At 38.0% G+C, this 14,106-nt stretch overlaps 1 protein-coding gene across 16 annotated transcripts in view; it reads right to left on the bottom strand.

Annotated features, from left to right (window-relative positions):
- Positions 1-14,106, bottom strand: part of RC3H1 (ring finger and CCCH-type domains 1) — a 78,175-nt gene that overhangs the window by 61,704 nt on the left and 2,365 nt on the right. The window lies entirely within an intron of this gene.

Consider the following 14,106-nt stretch of genomic DNA (forward strand, 5'->3'; position numbering starts at 1 on the left):
TTGTGTGTAACACATGTTCCCAACCCTTCTTTCAAAGCTACATAAACACCAATGGACTTCAGCAGCCATATAACAAGTTTCTTTTTAAAAAACAAACAAACAGGAAAAGAAGAGAAAATCATAAATGCCATCAAAATTCTGTTCCAAAGTCACTGAAGCTCAGTTAAATCAGATTCAAGACTTGCTCTCTTTTATCCTCAGTAAATTTTATTTTGACCACGAAAACAAAGTACGAAGTTATCTACTTTCATGCAAAAGTCTCTTCTTTGGTAGTCTGTAAAGTATCTTAGGAAAATGGGGCCAGTTAAAGTGAAGATGTTATCCCTCATTTGAAACTTCCTGGCTTATAACACAAGGGAAACAAAACAATCCCACCACCATCACAATTCTATCACAGTACCTCCCCAACACAGGATCTAAAAAGCAATTTACAATTATTTAAGCTTCACAACATCCTGCAAGGCAAGAGCTAATGTCTTACTACAAAATGGAAAACTGCTGAATAAAGTTATTTATCCAGTGTTTCACAGGAAAAAAAAAAAAAAAAGGAATGAAACCTAGTATATCATTTTCTTGACCTCTTATTCTCCCACAGCATTCAATCACTTGCACCATTAGGGTAATGAATATTAAAAGACAACACTTGTGTAGAGGAAGCTGAAATCTCCCTGCTCATACCCCCAAAATATACAACCTGCACATGGCTCAGAGTAAATTTTCAGTGAAGATATACATGACTAACTTCATAATTTATAATTAAGCAATTAATATGCCACTGAAGAATTACAGTCTAACATTACTGAGGCTTTTTCCAAGTAACTGGGGAAGTGGAAGAGAGGACAATTCCTTATCCATACCAGAAAAAACAGAAAACTCAGGTTAAAGTTTTTGTGTCCAGGAGAACTAATCTCTCCTATTATCAGAGTTTACACAAGAGCCTATATTGCAAAAAAGTTTTTTCTAGTTGATTTAAAAAACAAACAAACCAACCCCAAAACTTCCAGATTTGCTAGTGCTTGCCATCAGATCACCCATGAAAGAAGCCATAGTAAAGATAAACAGGAAAAGCTTGTAAAAGTCTTCAGATTCAAAGGTACAGATACACATTACGTCTTGGTTTCAGTTAGAGAGATCACTACTCTTCCTTACTCATTGCTTTCTAAAATATTTCAGCTGAACTGCTCGCACAGTTGTTCCCCGGTTGAGGTAGGCTAGCAATTTTAAATGCAGATCTTCATTAATAAACACAGGTAGGCAGAAATGCAGGTGGACAGCAATTACACAACCAGTACCTCATTTTAACTGAAACAGGGCAAGAAATCAGCCACACAAACAGCTCATCTAAAATAAAAATCTAATCAGTAATCTTCAAGAAATGAAAGCAATGGGAAGTGGGTAGCATTCTTGAGACTGCAAACACTTCAGCTGCATAGGCACAGGTGAAAGAACAGGCATGTTTTGAGTCCTAAACTGCTGGAACAAACTTATTTTTTTCTGTATACCTTTTAGTGATCTGAAGTATCGAAAGTATCATAGCAGTAATAAGATCAGCATCTGTTAATGAGAAACCACATTAAATATCAAAATCACTAAGGCCAGTATCATTCTTTTCCATGCAGGAATAAACTACAGTTACCTGACTACTACTAGAGGTGTTTGGTAGATGAAACGTAAATTTATGAAAGCGGGGGGAAGATCTTGTTGCCACTGCAATGCCTTTATCATTTCTTAGACTGAGATAAGTAGACATGAATCATTTAGTTAAGACCCAGCACAATTTGATGAAAGTGAAAGCATAAAAAAACCCAACCTAACAAAAAAGAAGAAAGTGTTGCTTGCCACCCACTCTCCCGTTAAAAGCTTATCTACCAACTTGATTCAGCAGCTATAATTCTGCTTTGATGTCAGTGACATCACAGCTACAATAACATTATCATTGCAAGATGAAACAATGAGACAGAGAAAGGGAGAATGAAAGTCTGTCTGGAGACACTGGTCAAAAACGGTCCAAAAAAGCTCTTCAGCCTACAATGCAACCTTTAATAGTTCTCCCCCACACCTTGCTCCCCAGAAAACTTTTATAAAGACAAAAAAATTCTTTTCTCTGAAAAGAAAATAATCCAGAAATTGCCAAAGCTGGTTCTTTTTGAGTGCTCTGTGTGTGCGTGCACGCTTTCTGTAGCGCGCTGTGAAAATACTACTGAAAATATTTCTTTGATAGACTTAGAAGGCAAGAATTGAGTAATAGTCTGAACTTCCTACCAGCCTCCTTCCCCTTACGTTCAAGGGTTAGCATTACACTCTCTTCACTCTCCCAAAAAAATTGGGGTTTTTTGTTTTCAAACTACCTAGCAGATTTAAAAACAAACCAAACCAAACCTCCTATGTCCAAAATTCCAGGTGCAATCATAAAGAAATGCTGAAGTATCTATAAGAGCAATGTGAAGTGTATGTAAACACTACTGCCAAGCATAAGAAAGAAGAGGCTTCTATTTAAACGAGTCATTGCAAGTGTAAAATGTAAATGTGAAATCCCATTTTACACAGAACTTCACAGGCATTCACAAAACAAATATTTTAAGCATCCATTTGACAACTTTGTCTCAGAACTTATTCTGTAGTGTTGTGTGTTTTTTTCCCCTCTCCCTTTTAATTTCTTTGATTTGGAAGTGGTTTTTCTTGTCACTTAGTAGATGCTGCCCCCATTTTAAAAATACATATCAAACAGCTTCATGTTAATAACCGTTTACATAACAGTAGTCTCTAATAAAGCTTCAGTTGTTCTATTTACCTTCAAAGCAATTTATTTTGGAAGACTGCGCTTAAACATCAAAAAGATCTTTTAATAAAAACACAAAGTAATCTAAGAGCAGTGAAAACAACTAATGAATTTTTAAACAAAACTACCCATGTAGTTGCCCAGTCTGCCTGCTTTTTTAATTCATGAGTTCATTTTAAACATATTATAATCACAAGAAAGGCTCTCTTATTATGCTGTATACAAAATAATCTCTAGACTACTGTGATGTTATTTCAAAAGGTGATGGAGCACCCAGCTTGCTGGCACATACATTTCATCATAGCAGGAGTTCACAATGATAAAGAAATTTTTTCACCCCCTGAGCCTAGTTATAGTTCTATACCCTGTTACACTCTCCTCTCAAAGATTTTGAGACAGAATTATTTAACTGCATCAGATTCAAGAATTCAGCTCCTCTATGTCAGGCACCTGTTCAGTCAACCATGGGATATCATTTCTACATCAGTAAGAAACTGTATAGCACCATCAGAGAAAAGATGCACATTTGAAAATTGCTGTCAAAACACTGTTCCGCTCACCACAACACTGCAGTCATAACAACCGCTGCCAACAAGTGGAGGTAAACAGACTGAGGAGTTGCTAACAAAGATAATCTAGGTTTTCCCCATTTCTCTCCCAGATCACAGCCTAAGCTTTTAGGTGTCGTTTCATGAGCAGTTTATTTTGGCACAACCAGGGCAACACAGATTTTTAAGTATGTCTTCATTAATGGAAGCCATTTCAAAAGCGTTGGCTAAGTTTTAACTACACATTTAAATGCTATTAGGCAATATTAATAATGAGGATGACTAGACTAACAGTTTGGCATGGTGAGAGTAGGTGAAATGGAATAAGGAACTCAAGTGCTAACAACCCGTGGAATTGTTCCTTCATACTAAACCCACCTAAAAATTATCTATGCTTCAAAAATAATGCTTCACAGCTAGTTGTAACCAACGTTTCTTGACAGTGCTAGTCACACAAATATAGTCAAAACCATCCTTTCAGCTTATCATTTCCACTAAGCAAGGTGCTATCTAAAGAAGATGTAAGAATGCTGTAGCAGTCCACAACTCCAAGTTTTCTTACTGCTCCTAAAACCAAGAGTTGCAAACAAAGAAGCAATCATGTAAATGCTACAATAGCAGACACAAAAATAGCTTACAGGGGCCAAACTAAGCCAGATCTCCTCCTTTGGCCAGCCCTGTAGTAGCTTCACTGGTAATAACAGCAGAGATATTAGGATAAAGAACGTAAGTTTGACAGATGACTATTCTGCTTGTGTCCATGACACAGGCTGCAACTGTGTTTTAAGAACATAACCTAGTCTACACTAAAGCTCTGGAGTCATCCAAGGTTAAGAGGCAGCTTGTTGCAGAAATGGCACCGAGCCTGGAGAGTTTCAGCTCTGTTTTAACAGTTGCACTAAAAAAAAAAAAATTAAAAAAAAGCTAGTCAACATAATATTCAAGATTTTCTCCACACCTCTGAGCATAGTTTTGTTGTAAAAATCCAAACACTGTTCAGCACGGACAAACCTGCTCATCACTTTTAAGTAGCATTAAATTACCATTCACACAGGGCTTAAAGTCTTTAAATATCAGTAGGAGAGGTCACACAACTGTTGCTGAAAAGCAGGTTAATTCAGGTACTTCTGACTCAGAATGTAATTGAGCCTCATTTGCTTTAAATGCTATCGGCACCCGGTGATTCAATTTGTAGCACTGCTAAAAAGAGCAGTTCCAGAGGCCAGAAATAGCCTGAGGCAAGGTACTCCTTTTGAATTAGACTTTTCATGTAACCGTCAATTATAAGGGGAAAAAAAAACAACCCAACTTAAATATTTTGCTGCTTTGGTGTTAGTTACTTACCTTCCAGTTTTATAAAAATAGCATCTTTCTTTTACAAGTTTACAAGATCATTAAAAACAGTACTCGTGGTTTTAGTGAGTGGAAACAAAAGTCTCAGGGTTTCCATTAAACACCTACTCTTAACCAATAACAAACATCTCAGAGCTTAACCACAAAAATGAAAGCTGCTGCCTTTTTTATTTTTTTTTTAATATAGCGAACAATGCAAGACAGTCGTGTGTAAGAGGAAAAAATCCAAACCTCCAACATCCCATTGATCCTCCTATTAGTAATGGATAAAAGTTGTATTTCTTTTTGGCAGGAGCCTGAATTCAAATGGGAGAAAGAGTATTGTGCATCCTCTTACAAGAGTTTTGAATTATAGCCCTAGTTATAGAAGTTTCAAAACTTGAAAAGCATCCAAGCAAGAGGGCAAAACACAATAATCCCAAGAAGTTAATTAAAAATCCACTGCCAACTTGATTAATTTTGCTGCTCTGGACTTGTAAAAACTGTTCTACTCCAAACATGTGATTTTGTCTTTCAGAATGCAAGTTCTCTTATTTACTGCTTACTCCACATGAAACTTGTTTTAAGTGGAGCAGTCCATGAAGAACAATTTTCTCATTTGCAGTTTATAATGCTAAGTCTTAAAAGATGCATTCATCTCGAAAAACATATTACAACTATATTATAGCAGTATCAGCAACTGGAATGACATAAGATAAAAAACGTGTAGGGGACAATCTCACAGACTCTACTGCCAGAGTTCTGTTTGTAAAAAGTATATCTTCATAGCACACTAAACTAGTCTACCTTTTTAAAAGCAAAGGATAAACTTCTGTTAATTAACCTTATTCACAGAAGATTAGACCTCACTCACGGAAAACTAAAGACTGGAAGATAGAAAGAAAACAAGAGTAGCTGCACAGTCAAACATCTATTTACTTCATTTGGGTGTTTCAACTTCCATTAACAATCTCCTCTCGAAGCCGTTACAGCCCACAAGAGGTTTCAATAGGCACACCATCACAGACGGCTAGGAGACCACAAGTGTTTCTTCACACGCCCTAACTGCAATATCACCTATTCCAGTACCTTCAGAGTAAATCTGATAAATGTTTTATAGTTACTGCACACATGCACTACACAGAAAACTACTTCTATTTTGAAGTTTTCCTTCTTTTAGAGTCTTAAGAATGAATGCACTTAGCTGTCAATCGCACCCCTATTGCTGCAGATCAAGCCAGGGTAAGTGACAATAAGCCTTGTACAGGCAGTATTTACACGACGATCATTTAAATTCCCCCTGTCTTGTGCAAGACCCTTATTAAACAGCAGGTATCTAAATATACAATAAGGCATAGCAAGGGAAAACTAGGCACTGAATCATCTTACCACCCATGCAGTCAACATTCCTTTACACATTCCTGTATTTAGGTACTGACTGTTTTGGGAATAAAAGCAACGACAGTGAACTAGAAGCGAATGACAAACTATTCAAAAAAAGAAAATTCTCAAAATCTGTAAGCCAAAGCCATCTGTAATAGCACTACTGAAGCCCTCAAAATTGCGCTGGGAATTATTTTCTTTAATATACAAAACCTAACAGGAACAAAGTATTTAAACGTATTAATTAGCATACTGTAGTCACTGGATTTTCACAGGCTTGCTGTCAATTTTGACTCTGTAATGACAGCTCACATACCAGCTTGTCACATCAACATGACTGATTCTATTCCCACTTCTCAAAAGCTACACTAAGTTAATGAATTAGCAGATGTGCTCGAAGGAAAGGATTGCTGCCACTCACTTCCCCTTCCTGAAGGCTCCCAACTACTGTCCCGTGACTGGCAAATGAACCGTTCCGAGGCTTTCTTTTTCCTGTCTCAGGGAGGTGGGTAGGGGGAGGACACCTAACATTTTTATTTATCAGGTGAATTCATATATTACTCACAGGAAGAAACAGTGGAACTTTTTTCCCCCCTTCAGATTTTACATAGAAGAAAATAGGCCTGTGATCATTTTAATACCTAGTGAGTAATACTGACACTACACCCCATTCTCATCGTGCAGTGCCTAATGCGATAGTCACACCATTACATCCTCAAATACTGATCTATAATTTACCTTACTGATACCAAGTATTTCTGTGGACGCCTTTCTTCCTGCTATGTCCTGAAATTACCTACATCATGCTCAAGCTTCAGCTTGACAGACCTCAAGTTGTTCTATTCTAAACTGGTCTAGCGAAGCTGAGAATCCACGTAAAAATGGCTGTGATCACGTAATTCCTCCTCAGAAACACACCCAGAGACATCCCCACCCAGTCCTTGTGTGCAATTTTGTTAGAAGCATTTGACTGTGAAGTTCCACTGTGAAAGGAATGGCCAGAAAAGCTAACTACAGATCCCTCTGCTTGCTGAAGCCATGTAATCCCTCACTTCAAAAACCACAGGGGAAATAGTTCATTTCTATGAAGTACAGTGCAGAGACTTTGACACTTAAGATAGCATAACCCAACCAATTAATTTCCGATACACCTGGTGCATGAATAAATGATTACAAAAAAATCCTGAAAGCAACTTGCTAGTTTTTCTGTCATCTTATTAGTCCTATTTTTATTCCTTCGTTTTCGCAAGTGCTACAGAAAGGAGACAGAACATCACGCATTAAGGAGAGATGGTAATTTTGCCAAGTATTTTCCCCCCCACACACAGGAACATAATCTGCAAAAATTACAGTGCTTGGTGAGAAGATAAATATTCTTAACTCCGGTAATAATTAGGAAAAAGGGATATATTTAGTACAAGTATAACCTACGGAATTTATTTTGCTTTGCAGCCACAAAGCTGTCAAGTCCCTTCTATGAGATCTCTCTTGCTCTAACCAGAAGTCTGGCTTCTCTACCAGCAGCCCTCAAAACAGGAGGCTGCAACAGAAATGCTAATCTCAAAATCCAAGCAGGCCATCAAAGGTGACTTACCACATTACTGGTCCTTAGCCTGGAAAGTACCACTGTGCTGTGCTTTTTTGCTTTCTGGTAGAGTCCTTAGGAGAGCTTTGTCCACAGCCTTTCACTTTATTGTTTTAATAATAAAAATAAGAAGTACCTTGCACTCCAATAGAAGAACTCTTATGACTATGTCCAGAGTCACCAGTAAAATGCTAAGCAGCGTCACTGAAGGGAAAGCTGAAAAGCTACGTTTCCCAATGCATTCTGACACAAATCAGATCAAGGCCATTCCCGATACCTCCAGTTGCCTACTGTTCACAGAATCACAGAATCGTAGGGTTGAAAGGGACCTCTGGAGATCATCTAGTCCAACCCCCTGCCAGAGCAGGGTCACCCAGAGCAGGTGGCACAGGAACACGTCCAGGCGGGTTTGGAATGTCTCCAGAGACGGAGACATCAGCACCTCTCTGGGCAGCCTGTGCCAGTGCTCTGCCACCCTCACAGGAAAGAAGTTCTCGATAGGCAGCCTCTTACTCTTACAAAAAAGCAAAGAGATGAGATCATTCAAAGGGTTTCCAAACACACTGTCTACCTGTACTTTGAGCACCTTTTCTGTGCACTAAATCACAACCATCAATGCAAACCCAATTATTCCTCTCCCTGAAAATCCTTAACACAAACACATCCTTAAACTTGACAAACAGAATAGACGATTCAGAAGAGAAAAACAGAGGGAACCATGAAGCAAGTTGTCTGCCAGTCAGGAATAGACTCTGTATAAAGTACAACACAGCAGATAAATGGCATAAAAAGATATCACAGAAGCAACGTGATACAGAATAGAAGATACAGAACACAAATACAAGAGATTAACAATGCGCACAAGCATTAGCAAGTCCAGAAGGCAGCTCTGATAATTCACACCTTTTCTGCAGAATCCAGCAACAACTGGCAACAAAACAGTCATATTTAAAATAGTCTGGACTATTCCAAGCAACCAAAGTTTAATAATTCTCACTTTCCTGAATAACATTTTCTTTCCACTTTTTGTATGAATCACCTACAAAGAAGTTATAGTGTACAGGCTTCCATCCTTAAAGCCTGATTAAACAAGTAAGACCAAAATTAAAATTCACCATTTTAACTAAAGTTTTTTTGCAGTACTACTAAGACCTCTCTTTTAATTAATTCTACAGGAGACCTTTTCACACAATTTAACAGGACAATGACTCATAAACAGGAAGGACAGCCTGAATCGCAGCCTCTGGTTTAACTTACCCAGTCCATTCCATCAAGCCAGTTTAGCCTAACTTATTTTTATCTTTCTTCTTTCAAATTTACAGCAACAGCCAAAAGAGTCACGAGGGAGCACGCCATGAACAATGCTTCCTAACTTCTCACCAGTTCCAGAGGAAGCAGTGACATTTTGATAGTCCCCAGTAAAGTCCAAGAACAAAGAGTCCCACGGTTGCTCCATTATCCAAACAGCCCATCCTGCAAGTCTGAATTCTCAAAGCAACAAAATTAATAGGCAATATGCCATCTCTGTTACCTGCATTAACTAGCCGAGTTGAATACTGGCTCACAGCAGAACAAAGTTAAATTAAAAAAAAACACAACAACAACAACAAAAAAAAAACTTAGAATGAAAGTAGCTAATACCAGAGAACAAAAGATCATCAAAGAGAAAAGGAACAGGAGAGGTGAAGACACCCATGGATTGGGGGTGGGGGCAGCGGATCTTACAAGAGAACAAGAGCATTTTAGCAAGCAAGGAAATAAAGACTCCTTACAGAAATGTCATTTCAAGTCTGGAAATATACATGGGAGAGTGGTATTTTCTTTGTAATTGCTTTAGTAATTTCTAATCTGTTTTTGAAACAAAATCCACATTCTCTTTACAAAGCAAGTAAGACTAAGAATTACTATCCTTCTGGAGTTAGTAATTTTCCAGCTTCCAAAGATTTTTGAATTTTAATGTGTTCCTGCACAATAACTAGTAACAATGGAGGTGACTAATAACAATTTCAGCATTATAATGAACAACTATTTATCAAGATCTTTTCAATTGATTAATTGGTTCTGTTATTTACAACAGGGTACATTGTCAATTTGGTACCTTACATGTAAATGCCTGAGCTCCTCAGAGACATCTAAGAACAACTGCCTGAATGCCAGGTAAACCAGACTTAATTGCTCTGGAAGAGCTCAAGAAACACCTATCTAACAAGCTAGAAAATACATTACTGGGAAGACTTTTCATTTACAGAGTGGGGAGGCTGAGACTTCCTTCACAGTATGCATACACTCCTACTCTTTCTTCCACACCCGCTATCTGCTGTTTCATATCGCCTCAATCCACTCATTGTGGCACAAAACCCAGGCTTGATTTTTGTAAAATGAACTGAAATAGGAATTTTAAATTGTGAAACATCATGACCAGAGATGATTGCTTCACTGGATTCATGAGCAGATTGTTCAAGATTTCATTACAACACTCACTTGTAAACGCAGGGGAAAATTTTCTACTGAGCCTCCCAGAGAACAGCTTACACTCTGAAAGACGAGATTTAATTATCATTAGGCCTGTGTAACTGCCAGAATTATTAATGGTCATAAAATAATGTTTATGCAGCATGTCACAATTTCAGAACACCATGTAAGCTAATCAAAGTACATTTCTACTATTTTTTTCAGATTTAGCAGCCAATAATTTCAAGGCCTCCCCTTTGGTTCTTGCATCTTGGCACAGAATTTAAAAAAAGTAGAGGGCACAAAACACTTTAGTCTTGTCATAAGGTGAGTACTACCATATTCATCAGATACAAACACTGGATAAGGAAGTCTTAACACTTCCATTTGTTTGTACAGTTCCTAACATCAAATAGTGCCTGAAGGACTTCCATTCTAAACTGATAACAGAGCGGGGGGTGGGGAGAACAAGCTGAAGGATTATGACTTACAAGAAAAGTAAGTCAACAGTAAGGAGTTTCATTTCACCCACTTTTGAAGGGCATTTATATTACACAGTCACCGTAGTAAAACATGGAAGAGTTACTCATTCAAGTACAACTGCTACATCGAGTTGAGTACAACGTCAAGAGTGCTAAGTCAGTACGTATAATGTTTACTCCAAAAACAAAGCAAGGAGAAAGTTAAATGATAATGAACACTGGGAGTGTTCCACAGAAGCTGGTTTATTAATAAATAGGTAATTAAAACCACCCTTCTCGGCGTGGGTTCAATTCATTCACTTGGTACTACCTTCACTGAACCTCATCCCTTCTGCCCAAAAGATAGCTCTTAAATTTAAGTTGGAGACCAACACTGCCTAACACAATTTATCAAAAATAATTAGCTTGCAGGCCCCCGAAGACCTTCAATGCATAATAAAGAGATAAAAAATTACTGCTACTCTAGTAGAAGTCTCCTTTCAAAGCAGTAGGGAAGTCAAAAGTTGTAACTGAAAAACCTTTCAACTTGCTCACCATATGAGGACAAAGTAATTGCTAGAAATTATTTCAGGAGGAAGTTCTGAGAAGACCTTTAGAACCAGGCTACAAGCACTACTGCTTCATCAGCTGATCAACCACAATTTAATTATGAACAACATGTTTAAAAACAACCATACCTCAACCTTCAACGTTTATCCTGACAGGGTTTGATGAACACGGAAGCATCCTGAAAAATGACGACATTTGGAATGTCCAGATTGTATGTTAAGATTAACAGCCTGCTTTTAAATAGTAGTTAATTAGTTCGTTGTAAAAACACCTATTAAATTGGCGTAGTAGAGCGATGAGACAAACCAGACTTTCCTTGTTAAAATAAAAAACAAAACCAAATGAAATCAGGAACCACCTGCAAGATCTAGATTCTCCCAGACTAGCACGTTTCAGTTACTTCAGCTAACCCACACGCTTTGTTTCTTCAGTTGTCTTGTAGCTGAAGCACAGTCCTACTACAGAAGTCTCAGATTAACATAAAATGCACCCCCTCAAACTCCAAGTATTTGTGCAATTGAGAAATAATGCTCAACATGAAGTATTTTAAAAAGTGGTTTTGCAAGAAATCAGTAGTGAGAGGGATCTACACAGCAAGAACATGTCCCTTATGGCTATTTTAGTGACTTCAAGGTTGGAATGAATAATTGTCAATAACCTTCCAGCTTTTCTAATGCTCAACTCACCTTACAACAGTATTACTTGTCTGACACACTCTCTTCTGTGTTCTTTGTCTCAAATTACATAGCAACCTGTACCACAATCTATGTGAAGCAAATGAAAGATCTGTTCCTTCCTTCAGCCACACTTGCATTGCTTTTCAGTTTAACTGCACATACTCCACTTCTTATGTTGTAAAACTGGAAAAAATTGAATTCTTTTGTCTATCAAAACAACCCTCTTCCCTTGCCCTCCTCTCTCCTCCTCCCAACCATCTTTCATATGAAGATTTTTCTCCATGTTCCTAATAATTCCTCATTTTTAACAGTGTGCCAAACATTGTACAAAATACTCTAGGTAAAGGCACACAATAACACGAAAAAGAGATTTGCTAAATGTGGCCCTTATGTTTCCCAAGATACTGTTTTCTTCCCTCCACCCCCCCCCTTTTTTTTTTTTTTTAATAAAAAAAAACCCAAAGCATCCTGAGCAGAAGCTTTCACGCAAGAGTCCGCAAAGGCTGTCCAGGTCCTTTTTCCTGCATGAATCAGTGTTAAAGTCTTCAGATTTTTCCAAATGTCAACAGCAGATACTCAGGAGATGCTGCTAATTAGATGACATAACATTTTTTATCTGCATAATGCAACAGTGTCTCACTCACACCAAGTTCAAACTTGAGCCAGAGCCAAAAGCCACCTTCTCAAAGGTAACAGAAATACCTGCTTGTGGTTATTCTGCCAGTCTTACTGCAATCTATTAAAAGTCTGCCTGCGTAACATTTCTGCAATATGTTGCTGATGTACACAATAAGCCATCTCTGCCTGCCAAAAGTCATCCTACACCACACATAGCCTGCCTTCTCACTCTATTAGAAGGAAATCTCAAAGCGGGGGGATGAGGGGACACAGGGCAACACCCATCGCACTTCTATGAAACACACTCCATAACAAATTCCAACACAGAGCAGTGCACAACTGGCACCGCTTCCGGGAACGTAAATCTGCAATAAATAATTTAGAAATCTTGATATTTCTATAACAAAAATCCCTTCCTTCTCCAGTTCGTAGCACACAACGTGTTGCTACCATGCAGTAACAGGAAAGCTATTTCCTTACTCTAACCAGAAAGTCTCTTTATATCAGAAAAATCTATTTACAATAAGCTGATAGGACTTCTGCACCTTCTTGCTCATTACGCATTTCCACAAATAAAAAAAAATCATTAGAAAACAGTTAGCCCTTTGAAATCTAATACCATTTCAACTTCTACGGTACTGCTAACCAAGAAAATGAAACTGATGCAAAAGATAACAGTTAAGAGACACACTTCTTGAGAAAAACAAGCGGTCAAACTAAGAGATGGGAACTGCACGTAATTCACCATGCACTGTGGAATATCTCTGCACAGAAAGGAAAGTAACACTATGTAAGTAAATATTTGTGGTTTTCTTTCTCAATTATGATCCATCCATAGACCTCACACTGCATTACTGTAACATAGCCTACACAGAATCTTGAAGGTTACACTGAAATTTCAGCTGGTGCAGGATGTTCATATAATGATCTTTCACAACAAAAGCGTATCTTTATTCCTGTACGACAACGGTTTCATATTCATTACCAAGTGCAGTCCAAGGCATTAACTTCAAGCTACAAATTCTCCTGTGGCTTCTCTCTCATGTACTTTGAGACAAGTTTTTTTTTTTGGCCTAACAGCCAATATTACTTGGGATGCTCCAGCAAACAAACATCTGATTTACTGGGTGCGGGAATAAGAACCACAAAACCAGAGTTTCATCTGCAAAATGATTCCGTGAATCCACCGGGGAAAATAACTCTAAACAATAAGCAGGCTTTGCAAAAAATCAGCAGTTTTATAATGGGTCATCTGCTTAAAAGGTATCTTATAGCTGCTGCTGCTGTTTTGATGCTTGGAATGTTTGGGAACCCAAATGGAGGCGAGCTCTTCCCTTCTAGTTTGGCTTTACACTTCACACTGTTTGAAAACTACGATTCCATAAGTTCTTTCAAATGGATGAAACGTTTTTTCCAGGTATCCAGCATGTAAACCATCTTATTTCTTCGGTGGAATTATAATAAGAGAAAAGTAATTATCCTTCATATTATTACATATTACAGAATGGGAAACGTCAATTCCCTAAGTATCACAAAACTGCCTTTTACAGCACTGGTTAGTTATGAGATATAGACCCTAAATAAAATGGGATGTCAGTCTTTGCCATCATCATCAGATGTGGCCACCATCAGCATTCGCCCAACACCTCTGAACCACGTATAAAGAAATTAAGTCAGTATTTTAATACACACGCTCACTGAA

Source organism: Larus michahellis, chromosome 8 (assembly GCF_964199755.1).
Source record: "Larus michahellis chromosome 8, bLarMic1.1, whole genome shotgun sequence".
Lineage (NCBI taxonomy): Eukaryota > Metazoa > Chordata > Aves > Charadriiformes > Laridae > Larus > Larus michahellis.